The sequence below is a fragment of the Camelus ferus genome, chromosome 14, assembly GCF_009834535.1.
Source record: "Camelus ferus isolate YT-003-E chromosome 14, BCGSAC_Cfer_1.0, whole genome shotgun sequence".
Lineage (NCBI taxonomy): Eukaryota > Metazoa > Chordata > Mammalia > Artiodactyla > Camelidae > Camelus > Camelus ferus.
This window is the reverse complement of record NC_045709.1, coordinates 29,820,093-29,844,233: the sequence shown is the minus strand read 5'-3', so window position 1 is coordinate 29,844,233 and position 24,141 is coordinate 29,820,093. Positions and strand designations below refer to the sequence as shown.

The window sequence follows — 24,141 nt, the reverse complement described above, 5'->3', positions numbered from 1 at the left end:
TTATGTATGTGGGTGGTATAACATGTATACATGCGTGTGTGTGTATGTGCTGGGTGAAGTCATAATTATCGTTTTCTCCAATTAAATGTTTATTTGGGTTATGGCTAAGTATGGTTCACTACTGAAGAAAGAAGTCACATTAAATGTGATTTTTCTCATGCTCCACAACTTCAGCATTCTGGGAAGCACTGGTGTTTCAGCCTTGCATAGGATCAACTAATATTCAGAGGTTAGCCAAGGTAAACATTTACCTGATGGGTCTCAATAGACCCACCAGGAGTAGAAAGGGAGGAGGAGAGAGGGCAGAACCATCGTTTCACACAATGCCTTTTACCACATTATTGAGTCAGGTAATTTCATGTTGGCCAAATACTAATTGGGTGGAAACAACAGGATTATAATGTTATGTATTTTATCCAAAAAAGAAAATGCAGAATGCCTTTCACATTTTATCTTTCATGTCTTTGAACTGGGGATTCCAGAGGGAATGAGGCCTTGGTGAGAACAGAAGCTCAAAGCCTGCTTCCTCTGTGGCCCCCTCAGGGTCACCTGTCTTTCTCCCACGAGCACACACCTGAGTCTGGAAATGAGGTGCATGATCTCCGAGCTTCTCATCCTCACTCCCAGATAATTTTCCCTCCTGTGTGTCTCTTGGATTCATTCTAATCAAATTCACCTCTACTCTGTGATCAAATACGTTACTATGAATGAACTCAATGAGCTGCACGTTACCAAAACCTAAGATCAACATTTCCATCTTATTTTTCTGTGCTGTCAGAAGAACTGGACACAGATGCCTATCTTTATGGAAGAAGAATGGTCTATTAGTAACAATGAGGAACAAAAACCCCTCCCCTACTTCTTTCTCCTTCAACACAGTCTTCCTTGTGGTCCCCCAATACCACCCTGCCCTGGTTCTCCTCCCACTTACTGGCTGATCCTTCTCAGTTTCATTTTGCATTTTTAATCTTCATCCTTATAATGCAGCAGAGACAACAGGGGCTCTATCTTTGGGCCCCTTCTCTCTTCTATAAACCCTTAACTTCATGCTAATTCCATTCAGTCGTGTAGCTTGTAATGCCTTTCATATTGTGCTCCAAAACTTATGTCTTCAGCCCTGACTTTTCCTTAGAATTCGAGACTCACATGTCCACCTATGTTTCAACATTCCATTTACTCAAACACTTATGCTCAGGACTACTTTTCAGTTTGATGCTCAGACGTTCAGATTTCATTTCTTCTTTACTGCTGTAGTTTGGCATCTTTGTGTGTGTCTTGGACTTCATGGCAGTAGGAAGGTTTACTCTAACCTGTACAATAATCTCAAACTCATCATAGGTTTATGCTGAAGAGTAACTAGTTAATTTGGCCCTAGTTAACTTAGTATGTGTTTGGAGTATGAAATAATGACAGGGAAATGAGTGTGGTCTTCACTTGATACATTTTTTTTCTGCAAAGCTTATATCTCTGTTATTTTAAAAACAGATTGCAGTGGGTTCTATTACTGTTTCTTAATCTCTAAAGGTAGCATGCCCCCTTGTTATCTGCACGTGGTGTTCTGCTTTACTATGGCCATCACCGAACTCACTGATCTGAAACAGCCTCGAGACTACGGTCAGTCATGAGAGTTCTGCACAGCCCCATTCAGGGTGGACAGCACAGGGAAGGGGGAAGGAAGGTGACCAGACCAGGTGGGCTCCTCACTGACCTCACAGCAACTCGCTTACCCTAGTATGCCTACTTCACACGTTTCTGACCCTTCCAGTATCTCCAACCCACTGTATTTAGCTTGTCTGTGCTGTCCCCAACCCTGGAAATATGAAAGGAAGTAATAACAAGGCCCTACTTTGTTTCTAGTTAAAATTAGAAAACTGTGCTTTACCAGGTGAAGAGAAATAAAAATATTTTTTTCTCTTCACTGACTTCCCAAACTAACCGAATTTATTTTTAAGCAGTTTTACAATTACACGAACATACTATTTGCATATTTATATATGGATGCCCATCTTTCCTTCAAGATGGAGAGAGACATCCTCTGCTTTTTTGTAACTGCCTTATGTTAGTGATTTCTCAAGAAAAGTCTGTAGAGTTGAGGAAGACAAATTAAACTCTCACAAATGCTAATTATAAATGCTAATATACAAGTTTATAGATGAACCCCATAGCCCATTTCCAATGATCTTCTCAATCCCCTACAGATACTATGGAGAAACGCTGTGAAGTATGATTTCTATTTTTGGCTCATGACAGCGTACTCAGCACATCTGTTGGTTCACAGTATGGCAGTGATTCGCTTGGACATAAAGAGAATCTCACAGATCATACACAAGGTAAAACTTGAAGCTGTGGTTGTGATCATATCCCAGAGCCACTCAGACTATGGTTATTTCTCTGAAAGCTTTGGACAGGAAAAAAAAAAAAAAAAGACAGAATTTCTCATAAGCTCTTATCTGATAAGGTCTGCTGGAAATTCTATACAACTAAGAGCAGGCTATACATAGTTTTTTGGTTTGTTTTTTTTTTTTTTGTAAATACCACTGTTCCTTTCTGCCACTACCAACAGATATTATCTTCCATGTCTATAAATTATACTCATTTTTGTGTTGTTATAGGAAATCTAAATTTAACCTTTAAAAATAGGGGGAAATACCAAACATATATTAGGAGAGCTAATACTGATCCTTCTCAAACCATTTGAAAAGACTGAAGAGGACAGAACACTCACAAATTCATTCTAAGAGGCCATTACCCTATTACTAAAACCAGGCAAAGATACTGCAAAAAAAGAAAATTATAAACCAATAACTTTGACAAATATAGATGCAAAAATCCTCAACAAAATATCAGCAAACTGAATCCAACAACATGTAAAAAGGAGCATAAGCCATGATCAAATGGGGTTTATTCCAGAGATGCAAGAATGGTTCAACATTCATAAATCAGTCATTGTGATATACCACATTATCAAATTGAAGAATAAAAATCACGTGATCATCTCAATAGCTGTAGAAAAACATTTAACAAAATTCAACATCCATTCATGATAAAAACTCTCATCAGAGTTGGTATAGAAAGAACATATGTCAATATAATAAAGTCCATTTATGACAAACCCATAGCTAACATCATACTCAACAGTGAAAAGCTGAAAGTCTTTCCTCTAAATTCAGGAACAAGAAAAGAATGCCCACTCTCACCACTTCTCTTTAAGATAATACTGGAAATCCTAGTCACAGCACTCAGACAAGAAAAGGAAATAAAAAGCATCTAAATCGGAAAGGAAGAATTAAAACTGTCACTAATCACAGATGACAGGATACTTTAAACAGAAAATCCTAAAGTCTCCACCAGAAAACTATAATAGATGAATTCAGTAAATTCACAGGATATAAGATTAACATACAGAAATCTGTTGCTTTTCTATACATTAATAATGAATTACCAGAAAGAGAGCAAAAAAAAAATAATCCTATTTAAAACCACATCAAAAAGAATAAAAACACCTGGGAATATATACTTAACCAAGGAGGTGAAAGACCTATACTATGAAAATTATAAAACACTGATGAAGGAAACTCAAGATGATACAGAGAAGTAGAAAAATACCCTGTACTCTTGGGTTAGAAGAATTAATACTGTTAAAGTGGCCACACTACTCAAGGCAACCTCAGATTTAATGCACTCCCTATCAAAATACCCATGACATTTTTCACAGACCTAGAACAAATGATCTAAAATGTACAGAGAAGCACAAAAGGCCCTGAATTTTCAAAGCAATCTTAAGAAAAAAAAAACAAAGCTGGAGGTATCACCCTCCCTGATTTTAGACTATACTAGAAACCTACAGTAATCAGAAATGATGGTACAAGCACAAAAAGAGACACACAGATCAATGCGACAGAATAGAGAATCCAGAAATAAACTCATGCACCTATGGTCAATTTATCTAAGACAAAGGAGGCAAAAATATACAATGGAGCAAAGAGAGTCTCTTCAATAAGTGGTCTTGGGAAAACTGGAAAGCTACGTATAAAAAAGTAGTATTAGGAAATTTCCTCACACCACATACAAAAATAAACTCCAAATGGATTAAAGACTTCAATGTAGCACATGAAACCATAAAATTCCTAGAAGTGAACATAGGCAAAACACTCTTTGACATAAATCATAGAAATATTTTGGGGTATCTGCCTCCTATGACAAAAGGAATAAATGCAAAAATAAACAAATAGGGCCTAATTAAACAGAAAAGCTTTTACATAACAAAGGAAATCAATGACCAAACAGAATGGGAGAAAATACTTGCAAATGATACAATCTACAAGGGGTTAATATCTAAAATACAGCAACAGCTCATACAACTCTATATCAAAAAAGCAAACAACCCAATCAAAAAATGGGCAGAAGACCTGAATAGACATTTTTCCAAAGAAGACCTATAGAGAGCTAACGGTCGTATTTAAAGATGCTAAACATCACTCATTATTTGAGAAATGCCAAACAAAGTAACAATGAGATAACACCTCACACCTGTCAAAATGGCTATCATAACAGCTGACAAATAACAAATGCTGAAGAAGATGTGGAAAAAAGGGAGCCCCTGTACACTGTTGGTGGGAACGTAAACTGGTCCAGCCATTAAGGAAAACGGTATGGCAGTTCCTCAGAAAACACTAAAAATAGAACTACCATATGATCCAGTAATCCCACTCCTAGATAAACATCGGGAAAAAACAAAAACACTAATTCAAAAAGACACATGCATCCCATGTTCATAGTAGCACTATTTACAACAGCCAAAACAAGGAAGCAACCCAAGTGTCCATCTACAAACAAATGGATAAAAAAGATATGGTTTATAATACAATGAAATATTACTCAGCCTTTAAAAAGAATGAAATTCTGCCACTTGTGGCAACATGAAAAGACCCAGAGAATATTATGCTTAGTGAAATAAGTCAGACAGAGAAAGACAAATAGTATATGAGATCACTTATACATGGAAAGATAGAACATTTGTCATTATGGTCCTTGTTCACTAAAATGTCCAGGAAGCACTGCCAAAGAATCCCAGTTTTGTGTGTGTGTGTGTGTGTCTCTACCTCCTTCCTCCAAGGGAGGCATGTACGCTCACGCCCTGCCCCTTCTAATGCAGAAATATTCAGGGTTGGTAGGTATAGGAATATACTTACTTTATTAATAAAATTTATAAGCAAGAAATAATCTGTAAAATTGTTTAAAGGAACCAAGAAGCTTCCTTCACTTTTTGGGAGACCAACTTACACTATTACAGAAATGAGGGGGAAATGAGTCCCCAGTTTGCTTGAAACAAAGCAAACCTATCAGTGGGGAAATTTAGGCTGGATAAACCATTAGTGACATCTGCATTCAAGGATACTGAATCTTATCAGAACATTAAATCTAAGTCTTCCCATTTTTTGGTTTATTAATAGGTTCCATTTAACACCCCTGAGAAAAGGAGGACAAAATCATCTGAGCTTTACTTGAGAGCACCCAATGGTTACCTCCAAGGGATGAAACTGCTGAACCCAAGAGTTGCCATGGTAATAAATGAGTCAGAGAATCAGTTCACCTTCCCAATCGGCTAAATGTTCCTGTTTTAAAATGTCATCGCTAGTAAATCTACTTTGTTTGGTTTTAAAATGTGTGTAGCAGTAACCCAGGGAAATAGCAACCCTTTTACTAGCCTCCAATACAGCAATCCTAAAAGTACATATATATTTCTAGATCTAATATGCTTGTGTAATATATATCTATACACACACGTATGTTTTATATATTCTGACTAACAAAAATATCTAAGCACACCTATTTTCATACAACTTTGTGATAAATTTCTACATCACCAGATTAAGAGCTCAAAATAATTTTTCTTGGAAAGCTGACAGCTTAACAAAAATCACATATATAAAATATGTATATATGAACATGTATATATATTTAATAGTTTTCCTCAGCTTATTTACTCTGAAGACAAAATGGGTCAATATACATTTGAAGTACAGTGAAGATATACAACCTTTTTACTTTTATGACTTTCCATGCCTGCTCTTCTCTGCATTTTATGGTGCCTAATTAGAAACACAAAAGAAAACAAGGAGAACGGTTTCAGCCCCCACATTCTACAGTTTATAAACCTCTTCAATGTTAAAGTCCCAGAGGAATGAGGATTATTTTATCTTCCTAAGGATATAATAGCTATTTTCCCCAGAGCTGTTGGGCATAATTTTATAGAGCATCATAATGTAAAGAATATTTTAATGTATTCAAAATATGGCACAGGAAGAACCACAGCCATACATACAATTCACAAAAATAAATCACATCATTTCTGGCTGTTAATTAAGTCTGTTTAAAAGCTTTTCTCTCTTAATGCATCTTTGAGGAAAAAAAAGAAAAATAAACTCATGGACCAAAATGTGCTAATATGCAGTTAATTTAAAAGATGAAAAATTTTAGAATCACTATATATCTAAAATTAATTACTGACAGGGATAGAGCCTTTTTTCAGTTTGACAGAAATAGCCAATTATAATTTCATACTTTAAATGCTACTTCTTTGAAATACAGAGACTTCAAAATTCATCCAAAGCAGCCTGATTATTTCTCAAGAGCAAATTTACCTTGGAAAACATGTCTTCCCTTTGGTAGCATACCAATGGATTAAATCCTCTATAAAACAGCCTGCGGTGGGTAAAAGGGGAAAAATTAATGATTCCATTTCATTAATTTTTTGAAACGTATTTAAGGCCTTGACGAAGGCATGTTCTTTAGAAAACCCAGAAACCATAACTTACTGTGATTTTTGTTAAGCTCCTGTCAACTGCCCAAGAACAGGTATTTTGAGCTCTTAATGTGGTAGGATAGAAATGTATCACCAAAATGTATGAAAATAGGTGGACATCAACTTTTTTGTTAGGGCAAAAGTAAACAACTCCTCAGATACGGGCATTTATCAAGCAGCCCAACAAAAGGTTTGGTTTCTCTCTGTGACTGGCCACCCACGGCTGTCCTGGTGGGAATCTGCGGCGTGTGCCTCCGGAGGTGCCCAAGAGCCTGTCCACCCTGCTCAGCGAGGCGAGAGAGGAGAGAGAAGCAGTAACCCACAGTGCACACACTCTGGCTGGTGAAACCGATACAGATGCCCTCAGCCCAGCCAACGTGGCTGGAGGCACCTGAGCCACGGGGACACAGACGCCAGCATCTAGAATGTTCAGACGAGTCTGACTACTGAGGCAAGGACAGAGGGCTTTTTCCCCAGTTTGCACAAATTTAGGTTTTATACAACTTAATGTTTTACTCTGTAAAAGGAAAAGTTAGAGAAGCATGGCATTCAAGGAAGGACGAAAGGAGACGGCTTCCTTGTCGACGGCTGTGTCTGAGCATTAGGCTTCCTGTGCCCACAATGAAGCTTCGTTCTAAGCGGTTTACACATTTTTACTAATTCACCCTGCAACTCTCTGACAGATGAAGAAATGGAGGCAAGAGAGACGTCAGTAGTTAACCCAAGGACACATCTAAGAGGCACAGGCAAGATCTGAACCCAGCATTCCAGCCGCTGTGACAATGTTTTGCCCTAACAGAAATGTTGATGTACACCTGTATTTAACTTTATAGATAAGGGTCAGAGCCCCCACCCATTGCTGTACCAGCTGCACTACACAACATGTCTTGCCAGGAAGACAAACCTGGTAAGAGGCAGGTTGTTTAGATCTGGCGTTTAAATTGACTAATACGGTTCTTTAATATTATTGAATAGTGTTGCTCGAAGTTTTCTTGGGTGTCACTCAATGTCTATACTAACATCACTGGACAATTGAATCAGTGCAATTTTAAATAATGGTTAATACAATGAAAATGCCATTCCACCAGTCATATGGGCAGAACATCCAAGACTGAATAAATATTCCATGATTCTTTGAGCGCCCTGAGACAACGTCACTGATGCAAAGGCAAGGACGGCCAGCATTAATGGAGTGTCTTCCACATGCCAGGCCCCAAACTGAGAGCTTCACTCATACTAACTTATTTAATCCTCACAACAATACTGTGAAGAAAGTAATATTTCTACCTCAGTTCTGTGGCTGAGAAGTGAGGACACAGAAATTAAATATCCTGCCCGAAGTCCCAAGCTGGTAAGCTATGGAGACAGGCTTCCAAGCAGCCAGCCTGCGTCCAGAGCGTGCATGACCAGAAAAACACAGGGCTTTTCCCTACAAAGAGTTACTCCTCTGTCCAGGGATGGAAGGCTAAAGTTCTGATTGTGTATCTGAATAAGCACACTCCAAAAAAATTCCATTTAATGTGCATACACCATGTTTTTTTCTTTGGGAAAGTTAACACGATAAAAAAGATCATCTGAAATAGAGCAGCTGCCACGACAGGGACTAGGTCTATCCTAGTCTAGTGCCATTTGGCAGATAACCTCCTTATCATGCAGAAAAATATCAGGGCAGACAAACGGAGCCCAGAGAAAATAAGACCATCAGCAAAGATGATAACGAAGTTTGGAAAAAGCACCTTTTTTTATAAATGGATGGCTGTCAGGTAAAAAATCAATTTCCTGTCGACAAGACCAACAGCAAGGCAAGGGGAAAATAAACCTGTTTAAACTATTGGAGAGTCTGTAATTTAAATACAGCGTCTTCTGTTGAGTGGCAGTGCGTATTGAATCAGTTCCAGGGATGGCCATAACAAACGCCCCGCTGCACTTCAGGAGGCACAAGAGAGGAAGCAGGCATAAGAGGAACGAATGCATGATTGATGCTGAATATTCCGAGTTGCCCCAAGCAAAGGAGGTCGGGCTGCATAAAACTAGATCTTTGAAGATTTAATAGATTCCTCATTCTCTGTCAGTTGGTCCTTTTAGATTTGTCAAGAGTGAGCTCTGTTTTTCCTTACATTTAAGTTATTCAGTTATGGCTTTTAGGTTAAAAAAGAAAAGCAAGTCCAATTTAAGCTAATGGACAATAAAACTTTAGGGTTAGAAGTACTGGTTTTATTCAGGAGCTAAATGAGGATCTGCAACGAATTAGAATTTCTTAAATGGATGTTTGTATAATGACACAAGCTGTATGTATCACTATGAAATGTTCTTAGATGGGAAATATTTGAAATTGTTGACATTTGCATAATAAATTGGACTGCTTGGCACAGGCAAGAGAGAAAAACTAAGACATAGCTCGACAGTCAAATTAAAGGTTACTTGCTCATGCCAAAGACAAAGTTCTAGTTGAATTGGGGGGGGAAATGCTGCTAATTATTTTTCTCTAGATGGAATGTAAAACCAACTGTAAAAAATTCATGAATGAGACCCAGGGACTGGCATTACAGCAAATTCAATGATTTTTGAAATGCATGCCTCTACAAAGAATGCACTGTTATTCTGTCTAGACTTCATGGCACAGTATAATAAATAAAGACTGACAGCATCAATATATTTCATAAATACATTACTGGAATTTACATTATTTCTGACTATTAATATCTTCTGAGCTATCCTAGGTAGACGCATATGCACATCTTACAAAATAAAATCTACTGGTAATGCCATTTGTTAGCAGACAAAGAAACAGTAATGGCATTTATTTCTCTGAATATATTCATCTTCTTAAATAAACTTAGGAAATCTGAACTTGGACCCATAGATAATTCATTAGCTTCAGTCCATAGGTTTGTTTTCTTAGAGTCTCCTCATACATTTAATATCCTAGCACAGTTTTTTGTAAGATTGCTTCAAGGGATTTTTTTTTTTCCTGAAAGGATATATCTCACACAAAATAAACTATGAAGGGTAACTTGTAAAGCTATCAACTGACACGAAGTTGAAATGACTTCTTTCTAAAAAATTTCTTCTACTGATACACACATTTTTGTAATGAAACCACTAACAACAGATGGAAGTCCACCAACAGGCCTCAAGTTTTTCAGTCTAACATTTCCTAGAGCTGTGGATTGGGAGAAGGAAACTAAAAATATGATTTTGGAGAACAATTAGTCATTCTCAGGAAATCTATAAATATCCTGGGAAAGCAACATGGTATAAACATTCTGCCCTAGAGAAAAGATGAGCTATATTATATTATATTATATTATGTCATGATTTGCAATTTTATGTGATGCAGACATGCTTCACCATTGTTTTTTTCCTACTTTTATTTTTAGAAATCACCAAAAAGGAAATAGTCCCTTTGGCTAAGAAATGTGCAGGGAATGTATGAATGCACCCTCCTCCCCCTCCTTTCAGAGCACTGGTAACCTCTCGAGATGATTCTCTCATCACTCTCACTAAAGAATGAAAGCTCTCGCCTGCCTCATACCTATGAAAAGTTCCTTCAAAAATACTCATTCCTATGAAAACAAACCAAACAGAGAGAGAAAGCTGAGCACATGGACTGTGCTTGTTTTTCAAATAGAACTAGCTGGAGTTTTCTTAAGAGATTTTAGGATACTGACTGGCACCAAAATTCACGGATGCAGTAAAATCAGGTACACGTCTGCACAAGAGTGTGGGTTAGTGTGAACCAGGTTACCTGTCTCACCAAGAGCTGGTGTCGCTCTAGATTTTTGCATATAGAAACTATAATTTAAAAAATCCAGCATATAATTATGAGTAATAGGTTACATCATATGATATTGCCAATATTTCTCTACAGAAGAGCAATTTCCTATGGCTCTTAATATCAGTTACCTAGAAGCGGTAGGTAAAACAATTAAGACTTTACCTTTTTAAAGCATGTTTATGTATGCCATTTCTTTAATTACTCATTAGGAATTAATTTTTCATATGCTTTCTCCAATCCCCAAGTATGATTTTACAAACGTTCATACTCTTGAGTTCAAATCTATCTTGACTTTCTTACTAAAGATCATAGCCCCAAATTCAGATTGGTATGTATGAGATGGACACATGAGAAGAAAAATGTAAGTGATCCTTACAATACCAACCAAAGGACTTGTGCTACTGATTTCCGACTCATGAATTCCAACAACAGTCAGCAAACTGCAGCCTGAGGACCAAATCCAACCCAGCAACCGCTCATATTAATAAAGTTTTATTGGCACAAAATCACTCATTCCTTTGCAGTTTATTTATGGCTGCGTTTGTGCTGCACAAAGTTGAGTAGTTGCAACAGAGACCGCATTACCCACAAAGTGCAAAATACTATCTAGCCCTTTCCAAAAAAAGGTTTGCTGAGTCCTGGTTTAAGACACCGATAAAATGTGATACTCAATATGAAACCAAACCTAGACTAGGAAAGTCTTGGAATACTTCTGGAACAGTCAAGGGGGACAAGGTCACACTGAAGTAATAAAGAAACCTCAAATGCCAGTGATTTGAAACAGCTCATTTCTTGTTCATACTAATCTCCACCGAGGCTGCCCGGGGCCTCTGTTCCATTTGGTCATCACATAGAAGGGGCTGGTGAAGCAGGTGCTATCTGGGACTCTCTGCCAGGAACCTCGTGAACAAGAAACAGCATCCCAAAAGCGCACACTGGTTCTCTAAGCATGTGCTGGGAAACGACACACATCCTTCCTACTCACGGGTTCTTGGTCAAAGTCATATGCTCTTGTGGCACCTGAGTTCAACAGCACAGCAAAGGGCAGTCCTTCTGCCAGGAAGAGGGCTTACAGGAGAACTAAATATTCAGTAACAGTGATGGCAACAACTATCATCTCCCAGCGGCCGTGAGGCCAGGGTTCAATCCTAAAAAGGCAAAGACATGAGTGAGGGAAAGAAGGAAGCGCGCGCTTCTGTTCCAGAAGCCGCACCTGTTACAGTTTCACTAGAAAGAGACATAGCTGAAGACGCAGACAGGCCCTCAACGCCCTCCCAAGGAATTTCACCTGGACTCTGAAAGCTACAGGAAGCAAAGGAAGGGTTTTGTTTGTTTGAGGTGTTTTGTTTTTTTTTTTTTTTTTCAAGCAACAGGCCTATTTGGAGGTAGTGACATAGCAACGGAACTCTTCGTAAAACTTTATAAAAATATTCATTACTTGTTTTGTATTCATCTAAGAATGTTTACTTTCAAAAAGCTCTACACTGAGATTCTGATAGGAAGCTTGTGTTGAAAATCACACCTCAGAAGGATGAGTCCATTGTTTATCAGTGTTTTTAAACATCCTCAGATGTAAAAAAAACACCTATGGCCTTCTTTCCAGACCCCACGGTCCAGCCTGCGTTTCTTCCACAGCACAGCCATTCTCAAAGGCCAGTCCCCCCACTTAAGAATCCATGTATCTTTTCTTCAAATTCAGTCATCTTTATTCTAATTAGAAAACAAGAGTAGATTTAAAACGAACTAAATACACAGCAGTTCTTAAAAACTAGAAAGCACGCTTGAAATACCCTTCCACTCACTCTCAGCTCAAATCACATTTCTTGATAAAACCTTACCCCGCGGCTCTAGGCCTCCGGGACCCGCCTTCCTGGACGCTCCATCAGCTCCAAGAGTCAAGGCTGCTCATCCGCTTCCGCGTGGCCCTGAGCGCCGCATCTCCTCCCAGGGCCCATCCGGGCAGGGCCCCAGCCAGCTCCCTGCAGCCTGCTCCCGAGACGACATTCTTCCCAAAACCTTGACGGACGTGCAGGGCCGAGGCCGGACCGGCAGGGCGGAGTGTGGGGTTTCCCAAGAAAGCAAACGCGGCTTCGGGTGGGTGGGGGCGGTCAGCGGGGGTCCTGAAGCCGGGCAGGGAGCGGATGCGCCGCAAGGCGCTGCGAGTCAGCGGCGCCAGGGGCATGACTTAATCAAGCCTGAGGGGCTGCTACCCAACTTCCTAGAGGAAGCCAGATCTCGCGGGATCTCGGGGATATCGCGGGATTTCGCGGGATCTCAGGAGTTAAAACAGGCCAATAGGCACCTCCCGCGGGGAAGGGCAACACCTGGATGCTTTTGGTGTCAAGGCTTCCTCCTCTCGGACTTGTCCGTAGGGGTCTGGCAAACCCCAATCCTCGTGGACACGTCACCACAGCACCTCCAGAGTCCCAGTGCAGGGGTGTTTCTCAGGGGCCTGGCCTGGTGGTCGGGGAGCTGGGGAAGGGCAGGACTGCCTTGTGCGGCCGGAACCGGAGAGTGAGCTGCGCATGCGCAGGCCGCAAAGTCACCTTCCAGGGACCCGGGCAGCTCTGGTGTGGAAACCTGGGGCTCCGCTCAGTTCCCAGCCAGGCCAAATTGTTCCTCCAGTCAGCTGTGAGGTGGCTGGAGTTCCTCCCAGGAGACGATCACTGCCTGTTTCTCCAGCCTTCCCCCTGAAGAACAGACTCAGCATTAGGGGGACGTTGTCTCCATCCTGCACTGGTGGTTGGTTGCTGGGTCCTGCAGTAATCCTGTTGCCTTGTCAGGGTTTCGACCCAAATGAATGTGAGAATCAATTCTGGTCAAAGAACTGCGTGGGTAAGATTACTTGAATGCTTAAAGGAAGATGTCCTGCCTCATAAGAAAGAACCACCGTAAGGTCATTGTCGTTTCTGCTAAATTCGGTGCTATTCATTAAAACCCTCTGGAAAGATGTAGATGTTCTGTCTTTGTGCTGTCCAACATGATGGCTCCTCGCTGCATGTGGCTTTTGATCTTTCAAATGTGGCCACTGAGGAACTGAGCTTTGAATTTTAATTTAATTTTGATTAAATAGTTGCATGTGGCTAGTGGCTACTTTACTGAAGAACTTAGTTATACAGAAACACTCACAGGCTTAGAAAACAAATTTATGTTTACCAGGGAGGAAAGGATGTAGATGGAGGGATAAATTGGAAGTTTGGGATTTGCGATACTAATTACTATATATAAAATAGATAAACAACACGGACCTACTGTATAGCACAGGAAATTATATTCAATACCTCATAACAACCTATAATGAAAAAGGATATGAAAAGGAATATATCCATGTATGTATAACTGAATCACTATGCTGTACCCCAGAAATTAATACAACATTGTAAACTGACTATACTTCAATTAAAAAAAAAAAAGAGAGGAAGAAAAGAAAAAAAAAAACTTAGTTCTAGACAGTGTCATGTCTGGATTTAAGGTCACTGATATGCTACCAGCCCACAAAAGAAGACAACACTAGGGATGCCAAAAAGGAGCAATGGAACACACACACACACACACACACACACACACACACACACACACACACAAACACATCTGGGTACATCAATGAGTTTCTAAATAACCAGCCCAATGGCTACCTTAATTCTAATTCTTTGTTAGATATTTATATTTACTGTTTAATTTCTATTTTTATTACATACACTTAAGACATCCCAACTAATACAAATTAGCCCTTAATTTTATACTGCCCTACATCCTCCACCCTTACTCTGACTCAAGCATTTCACTGCAGGAGTTATGCCTTAGTCTTCTTTGTGTATCCCACACGCCTGCAGCATGAGGCACCCACACTGGATGTATTCACTGAAAACAGCCAAGGCAGGTGTAGTCTTTTCTGACATTTTCAGTATTGGGCTCGAAGGGGCAGATTGCCCTGTGACAACAGTACATCCAATAACTAGAGGTGGAAGGCTTAGCTTGTATGCAAACAGAAGGTTGTGTACAGCCCTGAGTATAGGGAAATACAGAGTTCCTTCTAATATTTCTCTCAACAGCTCTCCTGCAAGGCTGAAGTGTCATCATTGGACAGCATTTCCACCATTTAAAGCAGTGTTTCTTGCATTATTGAGACATGATTGTCACCTAAATAAAAATTGGGGGGGACGGTATAGCTCAAGTGGTAGCACACATGCTTAGCATGCATGAGGTCCGGGGTTCAATCCCCCATACCTCCTCTAAAAATAAATAAACCAATTACCACCACCACCCCCAAAAAAAAACTAAAAAAAAAAGAAGAAAAAACTTTGCACAGCAATTCACTATAAAAGACGGCAGATGAAAAGTGCAGCTGGTCTAGGTAAAGGCAGTGGTCAGAGTCTGAAAGCCCCTCCTTCTCCAACTGCCTTCACTGCCCATTTCTGTGGGTCAAAGGCACTTGTGAGCGAGCTCCAGGTTTTGACTAACCTTGGTTTGAAAAATTCAGATCTATAGGTAAATTTGTACCTTGCTAAAATGCAAAACTATAAATAAGAATAATGAGCTTTTGAAAGGTAGTAAGTTTTTAGTTATAAAAATGGTCTATCCAGTGTTTTTCATAACATTAAAAAATTATAAACTGACAAAATATGTTCAAGATTTAAGGGAGTAATGCCCCTCTTTTCTTTTCTTTTCACGCTAGGAGAATTGACATGAGGCTATTGTGAAATGGTTGCATATGAGCCTAGATTTGTAAACCACAGTATTCCTAAAATGATACATTTTGTTTCTTCCTCATTTGTTTCCTTTTATTTACTTTTTTTTAACTCCCAACATAAAAATAATATATAATTGAGAAAATCTAGAAAAGTAGGCAAAATTTTCACCTATAATTTTACTAACAATGAATCACTGTCAAAATTTCTATATATATTCCATTCCAGTCTTTTTCTATCTATGTCTCTATTTTTTTCAGTTGCAGTCATATTGCAACCTTGGGGAATTACCTTAATTTCCCAAATGTGCCATATCTCAAATTTACGTACAAAACTAAACTCTTTATGTTTGTCCCCAAAACTGATCCTCCCCCAAAGCTCCCCTCTTAGTAAACTGCATCTCAATTCTTCCAGGCGCTCAGGCTAAAGTAGTCATCTTAACATCTCATTTCCTCTTATACAACTCATTCAGTCTATTAAAAATATATATACCATTCTGTCTTCAAAATAGTCCAGAATCTAATACTTCTTAGATCCTCCACACCTACTCTCTGATAAAAGGCACCATGATTTCTCACCTAGACCGTTGCTGTAATTGCCCAACACGTCTTTGTGCTTCTGCCTTCTCTCCCTGTGGTTTAATGTCCACAAGGCTGCCAGTTATCTTCTTCCTTTTTTAAAATAGACTATTTCTTAGAGCAGTTTTAGGAAAGTACAGAGATTTCCCACATATTCCCTGCCCCACTTCACACTCAAAACATCCTCCACTATCAACATTCCCCACCGGATGAACCCACTGTCCTTTTACTGACAGAGCTAAGTTGGCCAGTGAGTAGCAGCCCTTCCACGACGGCGATAGTTGAGTGAAAAGACAGCTGGTTCTGTATGACATATAACGGAGAATGCGTGTCATTACGCATTTGTCCAAACCTATAGACTGTACAATACCAAGAGTGAACCCGAAAGCAAACTGTGGGTTTAGGGTGATAATGGTGTCAACATAGGTTCAGGGACTGTAACAAATGTCCTATCTGATGGCGGACATTGAGTTACCCAGTAAGAGATGTGTTTGGGATCTAATCCCAGGACGCTCTAGTTTCAAAGACCTGCTCTTTTCACCATGACATGAAGCATGACCTTCAAGGATGGGGCTTTGGGGGAACATAACTCAGCATAAGTAAACCCCTACTGTAGAGATGGGAGTGAGGTCCAGAATCGGTGGCAGTAACTCCAAAAGGCCGGGCTGACCTTGAGCAGAGAAACACGGAGGGTCCCGAGCAGGCCACACTGCAGGGGTTTTTTGTTATTGTTTTCATTTGTTTGTTTGTTTGTTTGTTTGCAGGAGGCTTACCTGGAGGGCTGAAGTGCTTCTTACTGAAGTGCTTCTTACAGGGACAGAGAAAATTTTCACTGTTTTGCAACTTTCACAAAAACATGATTAAGTGTGAATGAACAGCTGACATTTTATGCGTAGAAAAGTGCAGATCATCTAGTTGAGGTAAACGGATATATCCTGTAATATAAGATACACAGTAATAGACCATCTCATTGTTAGAATTCCACTGGCTGTTTTTAAAATATCTGGTTGATTAATTGTCTTCAACCTTTTTGTTTGTTTTTGTTTTTAAGGCTGAGTATATGTGTGTGTGGTTGGTTCTTCCTTCCTCTAAATTTGTCCCAGGTATCTTATTGCGACTACCTTTCCTTGATACACTATCATTTATTTAACCCTCCTACTACTGTAATGACAGCCCATTTCCAGTTTTTGTTATTGAAATGCTTTAATGACTGTCCTTAAACATATAGTTGCCACTTGTGTCTAAGTTTCAGTAAGATAAATTCCTAGAGGTGGAATTGCAGAATAAAAGGTATGCATGTTTTATCCTTGGAATGAATTGGCTAAATTGTCCTCTAAAGCTTCTACTGAATAGATCCCATGTAAGAAGGCCTCAGAACATCTCCTCCCCATAGGCACTCAAATTTGGGGCCATTTTGGGGAATGTGCACATTTTAGAACAATATAGGAAATTAAGTATCCTATACTTTATTTTAAAATTGAGTTGAAAACACTTTTGTGCACAGTGAACTTTATTCAAGATGTTGTTGGGGACTATGGTACAACCACCCTTAATTCTAAAGCAAAACAGTAATGAAAAAGCTACAAGAAATGGCTGCCCTAGCTTAGGTCCCCTTTGGCAAATGCAGTGAAGAACTCGGGAGAAGTGAAGCATTGTTGGAGGAAATTATGCTGAGTGTGGCTTTTTCATTGTTGCTAGCTTTTGACCTATTGTTTGAATAATTTTAAGGGGGTAAAAAAATTCCTTCTTGAGAAGGAAATATAATAAATACCACTTAGGAAATACAGAGATATAAATATAATTAAGAGAAGAATGTCTTATTTCTGCCAAATTACTGGTGGAAATCTAAAAAGGAAATTAAGGCTTTTGAAAACCCATCAAAAATGTTCACTTCACAAAGAGTAAATCCTGCTTAAACCCAACCTCAGGTGAGATTTGTGAAAGATTGACTCGGCAGCCATCTCCTAAGAGAAAAATAATGGGAGAGTCTGAGTGCAGAGGTGTTGATGGCTGTGCTCTTACAATAGGATGTGACATCAACCTATGTGTTTTTCTATAACAACAAAGATCACTTCTATTCTTTTGTACATTTCCCTCTTAACAATCTATTTAAAACTATATATATATGTATATATGGCTTCCCTCAAGTAACATATAGAGATTGACCCTTACCTTCATTAAGGTTTAAATAGATTTCACTTTATTTTCAGAAAAGAAAATGTTTGTCCAAGGGATCAACTCTAGAAAAACAAAATTCAGTCTTTATCATAGAAGAACACCTCCAAGGCAAGGATTTTAAGATAGAGGCATAGAAGTTCTCTACATGGAAATGGAATTAACTTTTTCAAATCATTACTTTTTACCTTAATATGCCCAATTTTTACCTTTTCAGTTATCATTTGTTTCTGAGTAGTTAATGATAGTAAATGACTTTTATATGCATTAGTAGAGATTCAATGAGAAAAAAATCAATATATTATTTTATGTGTATCCTTGATCTGCCAAGAGAACATTTCACAGCCTTCCTTTCACCCCATATCTTTTGCAAAATGAACCAGATCAAAAGAAATATGGGAATAAATACACCACTTCAGAAATGAGAACAAGTGTTATGCTTATCAAAGTAGCCTATAGATGGATTGAAACAATGTAACACTAATCCATTCAGCAAATACTGAAGATCTGCTGTGAACTAACCATACAGAAGGTGTTGTAAAGGGTGTCAGGAAGTATTGGATAGCTTTTTCTTAAAATCTGAATGAGATAGTACGTGTAGGTGGACTATGGGGAAAGCCACAAAAATATCAGTCCAAACTTAGCAAAAGAAAGAGACCATGGACAAGCGTAAAGCCCTCCGCTTTAAAAATCATCTGCTTCATAGGTTCAGGTTACAAAGAACTGAGACCTAGCTGTGAACTGAAGATGAGCAGTCTGTGCAGCAGCTGCTAAAACCCCCAATACAAACCTCACTTAAAGTATTTATCATTATCCCAAACTGAGACTCAAGGCATCCACTAAAGTGCAATAAAGTTCTCACAATCTAGTAAGAAACACGAGCCAGTATCAGATGGGGAGACAGCATCAGTGCTCCCGGCACGTGGTAGGTGCTCAACAAACGGGCAGGGATGAAGGTATAAACAATTAGTCTGCAAGTATGTTTGCAATAAATATCTGAGCTCATGTGCACTGATTCCCCAATTTCATTTTTCTAGGGAGGAAACAAACATTCTGGAGAAGAGGAAGGAAAGCAGGTTTCTCAGGACGTTGGCTGTACAGCTCTAGACCAGGGGGCAGCAAGGTACAACCTCCAGACCACAGGCAGCCTGTGGCCTGGTTTTCTAAATAAAGTTTAATTGGAAGCAGCCAGGTCCACTCATCTGCCTCCGTCCATAGCTTCCCGTGACACGTAAACTATTTACGTGTGGTCCCTTCCACACGTCCTCTGCACCAGCAGTGCCCCAGCAGGGCCCGTGGCAAACTTTTTACTATAGAGCTGATGACTCTTTATAATAAACGGATGCAGCACTGAAGGGAGGAAAGGGGAGGTGTCAGCAGCGCCTTCCCTGTCTGAGCATCTCCTTTTTTTTTTTTTGCAGCATTTCCGAGCTTACTTTCTCTGTAGGGTAACTCTCAAAAAACGTGTATTTCTGTGACCAAATGCATTTGGGAAGAACCAAATACAATAATCTCCTACTGGAGATTCTTAACAATCTCTAATTGTGTCTTTATTCATATTCTGAGGCCATCCACAGCCAGGAGCCAGTTTCACTTTATTTAACCCATTATTTGCCAGTTGTTTTTAAGGGTGAAACCCCCGTTGGTCTTAGAGAACTTTCCAGAGTCTCTGGCACCGGTGCACATGCTACATTTCTTAGAGAACATTGCTCCGTTCCTCTGTTTAAAGGAACTGTCCTAAGTAGGGTGGGCACGCAGTTAAAGATAATAATGACAAGATCACTTGCCAGATGCAAATGTCTAGACTGCTAATAAAGCACTGTAAAATGATAATGAACTTGGTGATTAGAACTTTTTCTACACTAGGATGGTATTCTTCCAAGCAGAACCACCTGGGATACTTGTTAAAAGTGCTGACCTCCAGGCCCCATTCAACACAGAATTAAATCAGAGTATTTGTGGTAGTGATATGCATCTGGAATTTAACAGGTTTCCCAGTAATTGTCATCATGTTTACCTATTACTAAAGAATCAAGATCAGTAGAAATTTCTCAAGGGAGAGAATCTCAGAGCCCACTTGTCCACAATATTCCTACTTTCCCGAGAGCTTTTGTAAATTTGCTGTCATTAAATCATGAAGGACATCACCCGGGGATAACATCAGTGAGGCTGTGCAAGCAGGTTAATCCAACTCTAGGAAGAGCACAAAGGAAAGAATTTCACCTATCATAGCAATCTCTCTACCATAATATAAGAAATAAAGAAAATTTATCTTTTAAAAAAAGCTTCAGCTTTGTTACCTTTCCATGAAGATCTGGGTTCCTCAGTCCTCCAAGATTTCCTTGTGCCTCAAACTTGATTGCAATTTTAGTTTCTTCCCAGTTTTTAAGATAAATATTTATACTATATTTAACATTGCAATATTCTTTTACATTTGCTAATTCTTATCTCCTTGTTGCATATCCTGAAAAACATGTTTGATTGTACATTGTGAGACACAATGGGGAGAAATAAACCTGTTTTAATAAGTACATGTGACACATTTGATCTGCTAATAGATGGTGCCAAATAGAAAATAACCTATGTATCAACTTTGTAAGTAGCCTTGGTCACGGCATTGTGAAGACAACGTGGAAATGTAAAGGATGGAGTGACCGTGGAGATTCGGAAAGGAAACAGAATACCATGAAAGAGGCAAAGTCTGGTGGTGGAAGATCAACGAAGATCAGAGCGCTCAAGAGCAATACCAAGAGGAAGCCCAGAACAGACTGTTTAGACTCTAGCTTTTCAGGCAAAGAAACCAGTGAGGGTCTGCATTCCTAGCGTCCAATAAGCAGTGAAGCCCACGGTTCCTCTGAGGGAGACCCGGGGCCATCGGCAGGCCAGGAGTTGACGTGCTATGTGATGAGGGTGTTTCCCGGCAGTCCGCCAGGTGGGAGTAGCCCACTTCTGCAGGAATCTCTGTGCTTTCCAGAAAACGGCTTACGGGTATGAGGGTAACTTGATTGAACGAGTGAGAAAAAATAACGTAAAAGCAGAAAATATCTTTTTGGGATTTAAAACAGTCTGTCATGAAATGTAACTTCAATGGGTCTGTAATTTCATAAGAACAGGATTCCTTATTCCTTCCATATTCCTTGTGGCCACAGCAAGCACACAGAAATTACGTTTGCAAGAGAATATAATTATTCCACCAAACTTTCTCACAGCAGCAAAAATTCATTATGCCTTTACACAGGCAGCCTGAGGAGAAGCGAGCTGCCGCCATTAAAGAGGACACACGAGAGGAAGACCCGAGGGCTTCCAACTGCATGTTAGGACAAAAATATATAGATAAGTATAAATATATATTGATTTTATATGTGTGTATACAAAATACTGATATTTCATATACTGATTATGTTTGTATATATACAAATATAGATATTTTAGATACTGATTATATATGTGTGCATACAACATACTGATATTTTATATGCTGATTTTATTTGTATATATAAAAATTTTGATATTTTATATACTGATTATTATATGTGTATATTTATACTATTGATATTTTATATACTGACTCTACATGTATAGACATAATATTGATATTTTATATATGACTAAATACGTATGTAATGGAGATAGATTAATATCAACACTCATCAGTCTACTGCTTCTGCAAAACCCTCCTTTCCATATTTGTCCCCAGCTTCCACTGAACTGTGGCAACAGAAGGAGGGTTCAAACAGAGCTATCTGGCGGGGGCAGCCTATATTTGGAAAATAATTAAATGTCTTTGCAGTGGCTTGTTCATTTTCTTGGGATGGAGGAAATATGTGTCCTGTATTAGTGAGCACAAAAGAAGGAAATGGAGAAACAAAAGAGAGATGTGAATGATGGACCCTATCAGTGAAAGTCCTGAACTCTCAAAGAGCGATGCCAGCATAAGACTGTTCGTTGTTTGTGTGCTTCTGATACTTCCCTTCTTTTGCCCTTTTTCTGAGTCCTTTCAAGGTCAGCGGCTTCTGAGCGCTCTCCTGTCCCGACTCCTCCTGGTGCCCAGAGATGAGTGACGTCTCAGTTAGTCCCAAGCTTTGGTTGCTGATCAAACGCAATAGCATTGCTCCTTTCATGGTACATTTACTGAGAATTTGAGAGCAATCAAATGTATCATGAAGAGTAATGAGCTCTAATTTAGAGTGAATTGAACAGGCTAAATGCTGTATTCGCCAGAAACTCTATCCTTCAGAAACCTTATTTTGTGGTTCGATTTTATTGCCTTAAGGCCCTATCGCCCTCTAGGCTGATTCCAAGGCACTGAGCTCCCTCAATATGGCACAGCAAATATTTCACTTCTTTAAGATTACATTTAGTAGTTTTCTTTTTAAAAATTTTATACCAACTTTTTAGGCAGTAATTTTCAAATTTGATTTGAAAAGGAGAAAACAGATTAAATTACTTCTAACAGTATACCTGCCAGTTTAAAGGTGCACTTTTCCCTCCCGCCTGGCCTTACCTACTTCAGTAGCCCTGACTGTCTCTGTAGAACCCAAGGTGTCTGAGCAATGCGATTTCATCATGTTCAGATAACAGGAGTATTTAGTGCCATTTGAAACCAGCATTGATATCGTTTTGTGTAAAAGTTCCAGCTAGAGAATGAAAGCTGAGATCTACTCAGGATCTTTTCTCCTGTCTCCCCTCCTGCTGGCAAGAAACAGCCTTTCATTAACACTAAAATAAATCGTTTTAATTTTTAAGTATTTGTAGCCCACACGATTATGGCTGAAGTGAAACAATTGAAAGAAACTAGTTTAATCATTATCTTCAGAATATCGTATGATATTTATGTTTTCTTACAACTTAAAAACAAAATTGTTTTTAATGGAGATACTGGGGATTGAACCCAGGATCTCATACATGCTAAGCATGCACTCTTCCACTGAGCTGTACCCACACTCTGTTTTATTACAATTTTATGATAAATTCCAAGTCATTATTTTTTTCTTCTCAGAAAAATCTGTTGAACTTTGAGAAAATCCATCTTCCTAGTGAGACTATTCTGTCTGCCAAATGGTGAGAGTTGGCATTTGAAGACGAAAGTAAACAGACAGTGAGATAGTGAGATAATTATTTTTATAAAAAGTACTATCACTTAACGATCGTACCAAGTTTGTTCTTTAATAACTTGGGACTGTAAATAGGCAATCAGAAGAGGAAGATGGGAAAGAAGATTCCAGATTTCTGTTTGAGTTCCACTAGTCGCAAAACATAAGATTACTCCACCTTCTCCCAGAGAGCAGCGCCGCTGGCAAACAGCAGATGTCATTGTTTATGGACACTTGCTCACGTGTCGCATGAGAAAGATGGACTAACTGGCTTGATCCAGACGTCCGTGCGAGGTCACTGGGAATCTGAGATGGTAAAATTGCTGAAGAAATATGAAAAAGATACTAAATTTTAAAAGTTGGTAATTCGTGGGGCATATCAGTTCCAACAAGGGATAGTACTTTTCAAAAAAGGGGGGGAGGACTTAAAAATTCACACTGAATAATTTCAGATGAGATAGGGTTAAAGTAATGCCACCACTGTATTTTGTTTTACAAGACACTCAATTAGTCTAAGATGGTAACGTTATTCCATCAGAAAAGATGCTTCCTGGGGCACATTAGATCTAAAATGATAATGAACGTGTTACTCTGTAGCTCCAATTCTTCAGAAATCTAGCTACCACCCGTTTTTAGTCTATGAGATGTGTCACAGAAATTCCTGTGCAGTTTCTTGTTCTATCAAGACTCTGAACTTAGGTCTGGTTATTCCCAAGAAATCTGAAGACATAAGCCTGCTATTCTGGCCACACAAAGCCAACCCTTTGTCCATCAGGGTTACTGTTTGGAACAAAAGAAATTAACTCAGCTAACAGAAAGAAATTAATCATAGGCATACAGGTAACTCAGAGAATCAACAGGGAACCCAGACAACCAGAGTTGAGGACCCAGGTTCGGACAGAAGGTGAGCTAACAAAAATTAAAGTCACACACGGAAAATACTGAAGTCATGTAGGGTCGCCACAAGACCTAGACCACCAACCAACTGCTGTCTCTGGACCAGGGAGCTGCCAACTCCGGTGGA

At 39.2% G+C, this 24,141-nt stretch overlaps 1 long non-coding RNA gene across 1 annotated transcript in view; it reads right to left on the bottom strand.

Moving 5' to 3' along the window:
* The window catches only part of LOC116668642, a 43,525-nt gene extending 23,068 nt beyond the window's left edge, over positions 1-20,457 (bottom strand). Inside the window, exons 1-2 of the long non-coding RNA XR_004325873.1 lie at positions 20,325-20,457; positions 16,623-16,784 (exon numbers count right to left, since the gene is read on the bottom strand). This is a non-coding gene — a long non-coding RNA (uncharacterized LOC116668642). The remainder of the gene's footprint in view (positions 1-16,622; positions 16,785-20,324) is intronic.
* Between the last annotated feature and the right edge of the window lie 3,684 nt (positions 20,458-24,141).